This window comes from Talpa occidentalis, unplaced genomic scaffold, assembly GCF_014898055.3.
Source record: "Talpa occidentalis isolate TD23 unplaced genomic scaffold, MPIMG_talOcc4v2.1 talOcc4.18, whole genome shotgun sequence".
Lineage (NCBI taxonomy): Eukaryota > Metazoa > Chordata > Mammalia > Eulipotyphla > Talpidae > Talpa > Talpa occidentalis.
Genome location: NW_023601851.1, coordinates 365,534 through 371,503, shown reverse-complemented (window position 1 = coordinate 371,503; position 5,970 = coordinate 365,534). Strand labels below are relative to the sequence as shown.

Below are 5,970 nucleotides of genomic sequence, written 5' to 3'. Positions count from 1 at the left end.
GAACGTTTTTGCACACAACACTAATGATAAAGGACTTATCACAAAAATCTACAAAGTGCTGTTAAGACTCAACAAAACAAAGAAAATAATCCTGTCAAAAAAATGGGCAGAAGAGTTAAAAAGAAACTTCTTCTGAAGAGGAAATGCAAATGGCCAACAGGTATATGAAAAAATGTTCAACCACTGGTCATCAGAGAAATGCAAATTAAAACTACCATGAGATACCATCTCACACCAGTGAAAATGGCACATATTAAAAAAACTAGCTATAACAAATGTTGGCGATGGTGTGGAGAAAAAGGAACTCTCCTGCACTGTGGTGGGAGTGCAAACTGGTCCAACCACTATGGAGAGCGTGTGGAGATCTGGACCTACTAAACATAGAGCTTCCATAGGTCCAGCAATTCCACTCCTAGATATTACCCAAAGACACAGAAACATCAATTCCAAAGAGCACCTGCACACTATGTTTATAGCAGCACGTTTACAATAGCTAAGCTTTGGAAACAACCCAAATGCCCAAAAATACATGACTGGATCAAGAAGATGTGGTACATATACACCATGGAATATTACTCAGCAATCAAAAAAGATAAACACATGCAATTTGCAGCAATGTGGCATGACACTGGAAGGGATCATGCTCAGCGAAATAAGCCAAAAAGAAAAGAAAAAATACCGGATGGTCTCACTCATAGCAGGAATCTAGAAAACTTATATATGGGACCAGGAAAAAGAATAACTATAAGAAAGTAAAAATCAAAATCAACAAACAACTATGAACCAGAGACACACTATGAGGTGTGGGGTGTGGGGAGGGGAGGGATTGGGGTCAACATAAGGGGGTTGCAATTGTATGGGTAATATAAATATAAAATTTATAATTAAAAAAAGAAAAAGATGAAGGTCATAAAAAATAAATAAGCAAAATAAAATAAACTGACAAATTTTGTTATATATATTTCATCATTTCAAAAAAGTCATAGAAAAATTTTAAAATGCTGATAATATTATGTTCTGATTATAAAGATTTTCTCTTTTTTTTCCCTGCATGAATATTCTTAATGTATAACATGCATTAATTTTAAAGAAAGTAATATTTCTCGTGACTGTTATCTGGATTGGATATGCCAATAAAAATATATCTAACAAAATGCTAGTATTCCAATCAGAATACACCAATCTAATTTTTTTTTAAATGTTAATGTCATTCATTATGAAGCCATACACAATTACTTGTCTTCTGGTTTGTTGAAACAATAGGTCAGACAACATTTGCCACAATAATGTCTGTCAAAGTAGCTGGCCATAAAAACTCCAGCACCACATTCATCAGATGGGCACTCCTAATGAAGGCGACTGATTTGCCATTCTCATCCACTTTATAAAATTCAGGACAGCCACCTTAACCTTCTTTATCTTATGTTTATTTTTCTTGGGAGTGGTGTAAGACTTCTTCTTTCTTTTCTTAGCACCACCACGCAGTCTCAGGACAAGATGAAGAGTGGACTCGTGAATGTTGTAGTTAGACAAAGTTTGTCCATCTTCCAGTTGTTTGCCAGCAAAGAGTAGTCTCTGCTGATCAGGAGGAATTCCTTCCTTATCCTGGATCTTGGCCTTTACATGTTCGATTGTATCCGAGGGTTCAATCTCGAGGGTGATGGTCTTCCCCATGAGAGTTTTCACGAAAATATGCATCTTGGTGGCGGGTCCACCACCGCCGGCAAAGTGGAAAGACCAATCTAATATTTTTATACCTGAGGTACCAATATAAAACCGTCATATATCCACCAGAATAAAGTATCAGTCTCTTAACTTGTATTTGAGATCCCAATGCAAAAGTATTTCAGGTAAGCTATACAATGATCTTGCCAAAGTGGAAGTATTGTAACAGGGTGGTCCCAAGGAAAAGGGGAGGTCCCAGGTTCCCTGCCTCATCCAAAGGAGAGTGGAGTTAAAGAGAAGAAAAGAAGCTGGAGAAGAGACTGGAGAAGAAGGAAGCAGGTTGGAGAGCCAGCAGGAGACCTGGAGGAGGCATGTGGAGCCAAGAGACAGGTGAAGAAACTACTTGCCTTTTGGTTATGGACTGGTTGACACAGATGTGGGTGAGAGACTCATGGGGATGTGACAATGGCAGCTTTTGTCTTGTTTTTGCTTTTGCTCTTTTCCTTCCAGACTTGTCTGGTTGTTTCTGATCCTTTTCTATGGGTCCCACTGGAAGAGATGCTTTTAGAATTGTGGCAGACTTTGAGGTTGCTCTGGCCAATCCCTCTTGGGTGGGTTTTTTTGTTCTGTTTTGTTTTGTTTTTAAAGGAGAGAAAGTACATTAAACTTTATTTATTTATTTATTTTAATTTTTATTTATTTATTTATACAAGCACTGGGTACAGTCAGAAGCACGGGAGAGTGAGAGAATTCACCAGAGCCAGAGCGGGGAGCAGAGCAAGCAGAAAGACCAAAGTACACTGCTGAGGGGAGCAGCGGGCAGTAGGAGAGGTCTGCGTGCCATGCGGGACCCTCCTCCGGTGGCCTGGGAGCAGCCAGGGATCAAACCGGCACTGCAGAGGCTGCGAGCAGCTTTGCAACCCAGCGTTCAACCACTGTGCCACCGGGGTGGCCCTTGGGTGGGCTTTAACCCATGAAGGGACAGGTAACTTTGGGTGTTTGATTTAGAAAGTATATTCTTTGTCTTTTTTGTATTGTTTACTAATTATATTAAAGTTCATTTTAATTAAAGTCTCATATGTTTTGTGCTGATGCAGCAGATGGCAGAACCTATTTAGGGCACAAAGGTTTGCAGGGTCTGGAGTGCCCTCTCCCTGCCCTATAACAGTGTGATTACCAAATAATGTGACATAAAAGCCATCAAGTTATATAGATTGGGTTTCTCTACATTATATTGTGACTATACTCCAGATATTTGAAAAAATATTTTGCTTCACCTCAACCAAAAAATGTGTGTTTTTGTATGCAAATGGAAATCTCAAATGTTGTATCGTGAATTTTGTTGCTACTTTGCTACGGGAACACCATGAGGGACACAGCAGTCATGGAGCAGGTTTGCAAAGCAAGACTCGGCTGCTTGAGCAGAAGTTCTTGTGCTGTTTATTGAAAGCTTACATGCTAGTAAAAGCTGGTCATACAACAATGGTATGAGGAATAACATCCAGGGGCTGGGGGGAGGCCAAAGATTTATAAGGAACAGAAAATGGGACATCATGACCATATTTCAAATGCGAGCACCATGAAGAGAGTAACATAATCAAGTTAACAGTGGCTGAGGCATATCCTGGCCTGCCTTGTGTTAAGAGCTATACTCTATAAGTAGTCAAGGAATTTTCAGATAGCAAATAGGACACAGTTGCCCATGAGTGCTCAGCTCATTGGACATAAGGAAATTGGTAATACAGTACTCAGGCTTAAACTATGGAATTTTGACAGAAGAAATCTGAACATAAAATTTCAACTTTCAATATGAAGGGGTTATCTGTACTATTTTCCATTCTTTCATTTGTAAAATGCTTCATATATCCACATTGAAATTTACTTTGTGATATGATGTAATAAACCTAACCAGGAACCGAGACTGGTGTAAGAAAGAATTGAAACATGACATGAAAACAGCATTAAGCAAGCAAACAGAAAGAAGTTTAATAAATAAGTAACTATATAAAATTTTAAAATGCAAAGTAAAATAAAGACACAGGCCAGCTCCTGGGAGCAAAACTGCAAGAGTTAAAGAAACAAGCTAACTCCTGCCAGCAGCAAACAGGCTTGGGATTTATCAAGGACAGATAAGCAACAAAATCAGCTTCCAAACAAGCACACATGGGAGGGGTCCTAAATGAGTTGCCACTGGTCAAGACAGCTTCAGGGTTTTTAAAGTTATGCTCAAGCTTTGGGTGTAGGGGCATAAGCTGTTGTGATCATTCAGTTTCTTGATTGGTCAACCATGGCCAATGCCCTAACTAGTGATAGTGCCAATGGCTTTTTCTTGTTAATGACTTTCCTTTCTTGTTATGTCTCCTGGGGATCCTATATCTCTCAGCACCCCAGCCCTTATCCCTCCTGCTATTCCTGCTGGGTCTCCAGACCATTTTGTCAAGGTCTAACCCCTAACCCCTCAACTTGGACATAATTTTGCACACTTGTATGGATTCCATTTGTGGAGAGAAAAGCCCAAGGAGCAAATGGGAGGTGGGATTTTGTACTTCAGAGAATGCAAAAGTAACATGATCTAATACCAGCAATGATTGCTTAAACTGTTCATAAGCACGTAAGAAATGCTAAGGCAGAAACCTAGATCACATACCAGCAAGTTGGTGAAAGAGGCACCTGCATAGTCACAGGCGGGCAGTGGGAGTGCTGCTCAGAAGACACAGGAAATGAAAAACCACACTCATACCCATATCCTGTAGCAAATTATACCTAGCGAAGCAATCAAAGTAACTTTTCTTATTTTTATATAAGGTAAGTTGATATAAGTCTTTGCTTTTTTAACTCAAGCCTCATAAAATAATCCCATGCACTTCTGTTCTTACTGGAAGATAAGTGATGAAATGATATAGCCATAATCAACTAGGGGCAAAATGTTAAAGAAATTTTTGTTTGTCAAGATTATAAGAAACAGGGATGATTTGATATTAGCATCCACAGATGGTAGATTTCTGTTAGTAGGTGGTTTTCAATGTACAAGATATTCCTCCTTCTGCCAGGGCTAGAAGGACCAAATGGCACTCTAAGGTCAAGTGGGTACAGGTTTTATTATTATTACACTAATTCTCCCTTGAAAGATCTAGGCCCTGAATATACCCAAAGTTAACTTTTGGGTATATTCAGGGCCTAGATCTTTCAAGGGAGAATTAGTGTAATAATATATATATATATATATATATATATATATATATATATATATACACACTCAGTTATATATATATACACTCAGTTAGTATATATATATATATATATATATATATATATACACTCAGTTAGTTTGATGAGCAAAAGGGTCATTTCTCTAAAGGGGTAAGGGTACAGGCCAGCAGAAGATAAAAGTCAGCTGGTTCTGCTGTCTCCTCCTCCTGTTGGAATGCAGCCTTGTCAGCAAGAGGGGAACTTGCAAATGATAAGAGTAAACTTGCTAATTGCACCAGCTGGGCATGTTTCTCTGATGGGGAACTTTTATTGCATCAGTTGTTTCCATTGCTTTCCCCTTCATTATTAATTTCAATATAACTTTGGGCATTTTCCACTTTACCCTTAGCCCAATTATCTTGACTACCAAATGAGAAACCCACATCCAAAAGTATGTTCTAAACAAACTCCAGATGGTCTCACTCATAGCAGGAACTTAGATAACCTAAATAAGAGACCAGGAAAAAGACTAATCAATGCAAAGTAATAAATCAAAATCAACAAGCAACTATAAACCAGAGACACTCTACCGGGGCAGGGAGTGGGTGGGAAGGAGGGAGGGTTGGGGAGAGGAAGAACTAAAGTCAAAATGGAGGGGGGATGCAATTGTATGGGGAATATAACCAAAATGAAAATGCATACATTGTGCAAAGATGAAAAATGATGTAAGAATTATATAAAATAAAATATTAAAAAAATAAAATGCCCTCCCAAATTGGTGTAATTTACCAGAACAACAATTTGACAAAACAAACCACCCATTTAGTAGTTTTCTTCCTCTTTTGAACCCCATAGAAAGCTGTTGAATTATTTGAGTATAACAAATTAAAGCCCAGTTATAACTACCCTTTAATACATTTCACTACAATTTCTGTCATTCTCTAGATGTTATTGATGAGGTTTTTGGAGTTTGCATGGGGTCCTTGGGTTCCCTCTGGGAAAGGTTTCACCAGAGCTCCCATTTCAGCGACATGCGGTGAGTTTCCCAGGTGAGTTTCTCCATGAGACAGAGACGGTGTTATACATAAAGAGCAGGTTTATTAGAAAAGGGATTAA

General features: G+C 38.7%; 1 pseudogene; it reads right to left on the bottom strand.

Moving 5' to 3' along the window:
• Positions 1 to 1,219: 1,219 nt before the first annotated feature.
• On the bottom strand, positions 1,220 to 1,698 carry LOC119250754 (ubiquitin-40S ribosomal protein S27a-like; annotated as a pseudogene).
• Between the last annotated feature and the right edge of the window lie 4,272 nt (positions 1,699 to 5,970).